General features: G+C 38.7%; 1 long non-coding RNA gene across 1 annotated transcript; it reads right to left on the reverse strand.

Moving 5' to 3' along the window:
- Positions 1–235: 235 nt before the first annotated feature.
- Positions 236–6,443, reverse strand: LOC121670679. Its single transcript, XR_006018203.1, has 3 exons — positions 6,357–6,443; positions 1,840–2,054; positions 236–730 (listed from the first exon to the last, which is right to left on the reverse strand). It is a non-coding gene; the product is annotated as an uncharacterized LOC121670679 (long non-coding RNA).
- Between the last annotated feature and the right edge of the window lie 340 nt (positions 6,444–6,783).

Here is a 6,783-nt window from a genome sequence, read left to right on the forward strand (position 1 = left end):
AATTTAAAGGAGGATGGTGGCAGGTATTTCTCTATCATCATTTTCATACTCCATTTTTCAAACAATGCAGCCCAAGGGAGATACTAAAGATATGTGAAATATGATCCAGTATGTTCTTTTGAATGCAGAGAAAGGCCCAACAGACTTTTCCTCATGTGAAGTGTAAATAACTGTTTAAAAATTGAGAACATGCGATCCCCTCGCTAACACATACATGGTGAGAGCAGCATGTTCCCATTTTAGTGATGACAGAAAGCACAATTCAGCAAAAAAAATTTTGCTTCTCCCCATTTTCTTTGAACTTGTTGCTATATTTTTGCAAGCTCCCTTCCTCATCTGTAAATACTCAGCATGGTCATGTGATAGGAAATTACAATACTTTAGCCTCTCCAACTATGTGCCATTAAAATCACTGCACTCTGCTTTGCGGCTCAAAGTTAATTCATCTGCAGATGAGCCCGAGTGCCTCTGAAGACTGCACTTCCGAGGAGCTGTGAGCCCAGATGTACCCAGCCTTGCAGACGTGCACCTGGCCCTGCCAGAGCTCCAGAGAGCTGTGGGCAGGGCCTGAACTCTCAGACATAAATAGTCATGACAAGAGCCATTTTCACCTGTCAGTTCAGTGAAGGTCTCTGACCACCCAGCCACCCTGGAAGTAAACTTGTGCAGGGATCCTTCTTTAGCTGACACTGGGTTATTCTCTTCTTTCCTGTAAGCCATATGGGAACATCTGCAAGAGAAAAGCTCCTTGAGACCTTCAGCTCTCCTGTGAATTTGAACAGGACCAAACATATTCTGATCTTCTATTGTTTAAATATTTAGTTTATTTAGCTATCTTGCCTCCTTCAAGTCTATCCTGGCTCTGTTCTAAGAGCCAAGATGCTATTTTCAACAGCTAATATAATTTTTAGTGTTTTGGGTTTGTTCTTTTTTAAAATCTGTTGCAGTACCCATCAGCAAGTGCTCCCTTCATAGATAGGCAGTTTACCACAACAGCTATTCCAGACTAGCTATTCCAGAACATTGTGAACACTGTTCCTCCAGAATAAAAACAGGACTGTAGAGTTTTTTACTTAAATTGTTTTATTTATGTTGGAAGAAAATATTTTAAACCATGAAGTGTTTTTTCTGGAATATCTACTCTGGCAGATGTCCAAGCACAGTTGTCCCATCAGTAGCAAATGGGGAAGTAAAACAAAGCTCTCCAGCAGTCCTGGGCATATTTTAAATCTCTAAATCAGCATCTTCTAGTATTAGGTCCTTCTTTAATAATTTTGTGCTAAAAATTACTGGTTTTGTCCAGTTGCCACGTGACTCCATGTCTGGTATGGCCCACCATTCAGCAAAGAGTCACAAATATTATTTTTCTAGCCAAGAAAAGTAAAGATATCTGGGTTAGTTGAAAGACTGAAAAAAAAAAAACCCCAAACCTGCTACAGAAAGCTTATATTTATAAGCCTTCAGGAACTGTGTCCCTCAAAATCTGTGTGTGGGTAACTGTGTATTTTACAAATGCACAAAAGCACAGATATTGCAACCAGGGCTTGCAAGATCATTCAAGAAGGCTGGAAACTCCTCCAATTCCTCTGCAAGTTTTGCTTGAGTCCCATGTAACTCTTGTGTACTCAATAATTTACTTCAGCATATCTGACCTCAGAATCCTCACCCCAGAGGAGCCCACTTGGAGACAAAGAAACACACCCATTCCTTTCTCGATTCAGGTCATGCTCATTCAGCACGATTTGCTGTAACAGCAGCTGAATGTGTTGACCAACAAGCTTCCAATCAGCCAAAAGCTCTAAGCAGTCAAATCAAAAGGGATTTGCCAGACTACCTTACCTGCGCAAGCTTCTGGCATATAAGCCTTTCTTGTTTGCCACGCTACATCCAAATGAGAGAAATGTATAAGAAGTCTGACAGAAATATGCCAGCCCTGCACTCTTTGGTAGAAATCATGCCCTTCATATGGGACAGGATATGGAATTGCTGCTCTTGGTTCCTTTGCTGTGGGGTCTCCATCAGAGGTGGTTTGTTAGTACATGGAAGAGCAGGTTCTAAATGGAATGGCAATAAAACAAATGTTACAGACAAAACTCCATTTCCACCACTCCAGAAGAAATACAGTAACTAAACTCTCCTCTAAGAAATCAATCAACTACTTCTTTTTATTAAGTTATTTACTGTAGTTTCCAAATATTGAGGAAATAGTGAAGGAAAAAATTGTTTACTTTTAGAACAACTTGAAGTTATTCATTAAAAAATTTATTTTGCTAGAAAAATTTTCATTATTTTTAAGAGGATATGATAAAATACAGAACACAAAATCAAAGTACTTTACACATCAAAAATATGGAATATGAAAAGCAAAACCCTGAAATGCTAAAATTTGTCATATTCTTTTCTCTCTGGTCTTTTGTCACTAAGACCAATATACCTTTGGTTTATTTTTCCCTAACATTTTCCTTTTGTCAGCATATAACATCACTTCAAACACAGTAGATTAAATCTATTCTCATCACCAACTGCTGGTGCAAATCCCAGTTTTTAAATCTCTGCCCTGCAGTGTAGGTCTATCTCATAAACAATGCGGTCCTATCTAGCACCCAGATCTGCTCTAAACACAAACTCCTACTTCCTACCAGCTGCCTTCTTCAGCTCCCAGAGCCAGCTTTCAAAGGCTCTGCCTGGAGCTGTTTTCTGAACTCCCTTCAAACACACACTATTTAAGCTTTATGAGCAACCTGGACCAGCAGTGTTGAATCAAATCTGAAGAGTTGTGCCTCAGTAGATCCTATCACTGCCCACAGGGATGGGGCAGCCACAGCTTCTCTGGGTAACCTCTTCCTGTGCCTCACCACTCACATGGTGAACAATTTCTTCCTAATATCTATTTTAAACCTGTCCTCTCTCAGTTTAAATACCCTTCAAGAGATAACAGCACACTGCCTTAATACATTTAATATTATTTTGGATCTTCTTACCTTGAACAATAATCCTAGATTTTATAAAAATTCATGAATATAGGATTCATATTTGGGACAAAATAAGAAAGCTGTAGGGTTTTTTCATCATTTCTTATGTCACTCAAAGCAAAGAGATGCTTTAGGCTTTGTCCTTTAAGCCAGAACATTCAAATCCTTAAAACATTCCAGGTTCATATTCAATTTGTGAATCATGCTTTATATCTAAAACACTCCTCTGTCTACTCTTGGAAATGAGAGGAATTTGCCAAGATCATTTTTGCAATAGAATTTTTTTTCTTTTCAGACAGTTTCAAACAATGAGGCCTGTCCATGACTCCAGACTTTCTTTTTCCCAGCCCAACCCAATTAGATTACAAATATTTTTCTTCATCTGATCACAACAGCAGTAAGGTTTGTTCGTGTCTGTGATGCACAAGCTGCACGAGTCCAGTTTTGCTCACAGATGGACTGTACCAGCATTCTTCTTGGAAAGGTCTCCACACAGCTGAAGTTTACCCCTGTTGTCCCAGTAACATAACCACTCAGCCTAGTCACCAGGAGCTCGGCCCAGCTCTCATCCCTTGCAGAGCAGCAGTGGCAGATTGCTGATTCATGCGGCTCTGTTAGCCAGAACTGTCTCCATGAGGGCATCCTTTCAAGGGAATCGATACACACCGGCAGCTGAGGCAGCAGGACACTCACTGTGACGCACTTAGAAATCTGTGTGCTCACCTCTTCCCCAGATCCTCATATTCAGTATCATCGATTACATTATCCTTTAGCTACGGACTGACATTCCTGTTTCTTTCCAATGTTGCCCTGAGCCTCTGCGATGATCTGTTTCCTCTTTTAGGTTCCTAAATAAATCCCTACTCTCTCATGGTGCTGAACATGGCATGTATCTGAAGTGCTGAGAAGTTGGCAAATCATAGCCTCCTGCAAGAGAGAGTCCAAAACACGAGTTTGTATTCTGCCTGTTTCTTTAAGTTGGTACAGAAAAACACCAACTGTTGGAAAGATACCTGACATAGCATCTTTCAAATCATATTTTTAAAGAAGTGAAAATGTTCCTTTTCTTACTTACTTAATTACTTTGAGTCCATTCATACAACACAGCCCTTTGGATGAATTTTTCTCTCCTATAGCTAAGTGCCCATTCTCATTTCTCTGTATTTCTCCCCAGAATGATAAATGTCCAGCTGTGGACGCCAGAGTTCCAGGCTCTGCCTACAGCTTTCTTCATGTTACCTGCAGCATGGCTACTTAACAGGTCTTGCTGGCCCATTGCTGAGCACACAAGAAAAGCACATTGGAGAGGTTATGTATTCTTAGCCACAAAAACCACTAGAGGGTCCCTCTACTATAAGTTGATATTAAAAAAAAAAAGTTCTTTGCAACTCCCACAATACATATGGTGAGCTTAGGTAAGGTAGTTGCATGTTGAAGCCATGCATAACAGTCAAAGCAGATGATGATGATCTCTACCAAAATGAAAATACAGCTAAATTTGATACTGGTCTTTTCCAACCCAAAGTATGGGTAGTTATTTTTTGTGAATGTATGTGTGTGAAATACAGTAAAAACCAGCAAAAAAAAATTACCCATACACATCTGAAGTTTTCTCCAACGCTAGATTTTTCTCTTGGGAATGATACTTCTGTTGCCTGTAATGCAATGTTGTGAGTTTACTCTTATGTTAATTTTTTTCCTTCTCACTGACAGCAAGAGAGTGTGAACTCTGACCAGTAACTGTAAAATGCTCTGAACACTCTCCAGTTCTTATCATTTGTTTCAGTTTCTTAAAATGTATTAACAATAATATTCAGAGGATCCATTACAATTTCAGCAATCCAAATTCAGTTTTTCACAATGAGCAGGAGCTGCCCTGGGGGCAGTATGGTTTCCAAGTTGGAGGTTTTCTAATTGCTTGTCTCAAGATGATCAGGAACAAAGAGTACAAGGCCCAGGGGCTGGAGAAATTTCCTCCAAACAGATAACTGAGCTGTTTCTTCTGGAAATGGTATCACTGCCTACAAGGCAATGATATCTTTTAGGTGGTGTTAGAATTTTTCATTCTCCTCCTCCCACCCGCCACGACAGATAAATCTTCTGGGGTGAATCACACTGTGTGCAACATAATGAGTTATCAAAGACAAGAAGCTGCAAATAAATGTTTTTCTTACACTGAGTTCATATGCATTTTTTTGGAAGGGTTAGAAAAGGAGTGCTTGATAATTGAATTACTGTGCTTCCTTACTGAAGTCACTTTCTGATAAGCAAACAAACTAATTGGCTAAAATAAATGAGAGAGCTTGAATAACCCAGTCATGGCCTGTCACAACTGGTGCAGTATTATACTAAGACAACCTGTGTTATTTACTTCTAAACAATATGTACCAGCCCAATAAAACCATTATTAATTTCTTGTAGCATTCAGATTTCTACATTCAAAAAGGTAAAGCCATTTACAAGAAGCCACTGTCAAAGATCTTAACACTATCTTCAAACTCAAACTTTGTTTTTATTTTCTTTCCCAAAATCAAGTGCTCACGTGAGCAGGTTTTACACTGTATTTTCATAAAATATGTTTTAAACCACATGTACATATAAGAAAACTCAAAAAAACACCAACTTTCATCTGAAACTCACAATGAAATACATGTAAGATTATTCCCATGGAAGTAAGAGGTTTATGTTACGCTATCTATAGACTATAAGGCTAAATAGTACTGAATATATTTGCAGAACTTTTTAATATACCTTAAATCAAGAGAACATGCAAACTCCAAATATCTCAAAAAGCTTTTTTGAAAGTTCTATTAAAGCCATTCCTGCTGTGTTATGGGAAGTAGTTTCAATCCTCAATGCAGTTCTTTCATATTCTGCCACCACATCAATGACCCTTTGTAGTCAATGCTTTGTCTTCTGTAAGAAACCAAGCCAGAGAAAGTAGCTTTCTTTTTTCCACTTTTCTAGTAACTACTTTTTCAATGTTACGACCTTAATTCAGAACATTTGGTTGCATTTTAAAAATGCTCATTTAATTTAGAGCAATAAGCTTGAAAACTTTCTCAAAAGTTCTGCTGACTATAAATTGTTCTGTTTCTGCCTATTAGAGTGCTTAGCTACACAATTAGGACTGATAATTAATCTGATGCTTAAAAGTTATCAATCCTTTACTGGGAGCACCCTTACATTAACAACTTCTGTGCTACTGGAGTTTATGAACTCTAGAGTGGAAGCAATAAGATTTACAAATATTCTTTACCAAACCTCTCACTCCCTTGGCCCGCTCATGCTGAAAACAGGCCTAATGGTCTTTCTGGGCTTACCTCAGTCACTTTGGCACAAAGTCTGAGCCTGGTTACACAAATTAAACTTCTTTAAACTTACCTTTGTTTAACAAATGACCAGACTTTGTAAAGAAGTTCTTGAAGAGGGTATCCACATAAGCACAATGCTCCACAGAGGGCCTGCAACAGCAGCAAGTGTGTGTTTGAGCAGCATGTTGGTGCTCAACATATTTCATTCTCATTGCAATCTACAATGTTGGAAATCCTCAGAGTGTAAATGTAGGGCTTTGCTAATGAGAATACAAATGTTAGAGGGGCCTGTCCTCTGCATCAGGCTGCAGGAAAAACAACTAGGGGGCATTGGTCACCAAAGCCCCCAAATGATCATGACCCAAGAGTTTTTTACAAATTATTCCCTACTAAACAAGTGTTTTCCTGAGCTGAAAAACTGATACTCATGAAGGAGCTGGTTTCACTAGCATAAAAAATTTTAGGCATGAAACAATTTTAAAACCTAAAACATTCAT

The sequence above is a fragment of the Corvus kubaryi genome, unplaced genomic scaffold, assembly GCF_017639235.1.
Source record: "Corvus kubaryi isolate FWS band 111438036 unplaced genomic scaffold, C.kubaryi_AGA036_p1.0 37396, whole genome shotgun sequence".
Classification (NCBI taxonomy): Eukaryota; Metazoa; Chordata; class Aves; order Passeriformes; family Corvidae; genus Corvus; species Corvus kubaryi.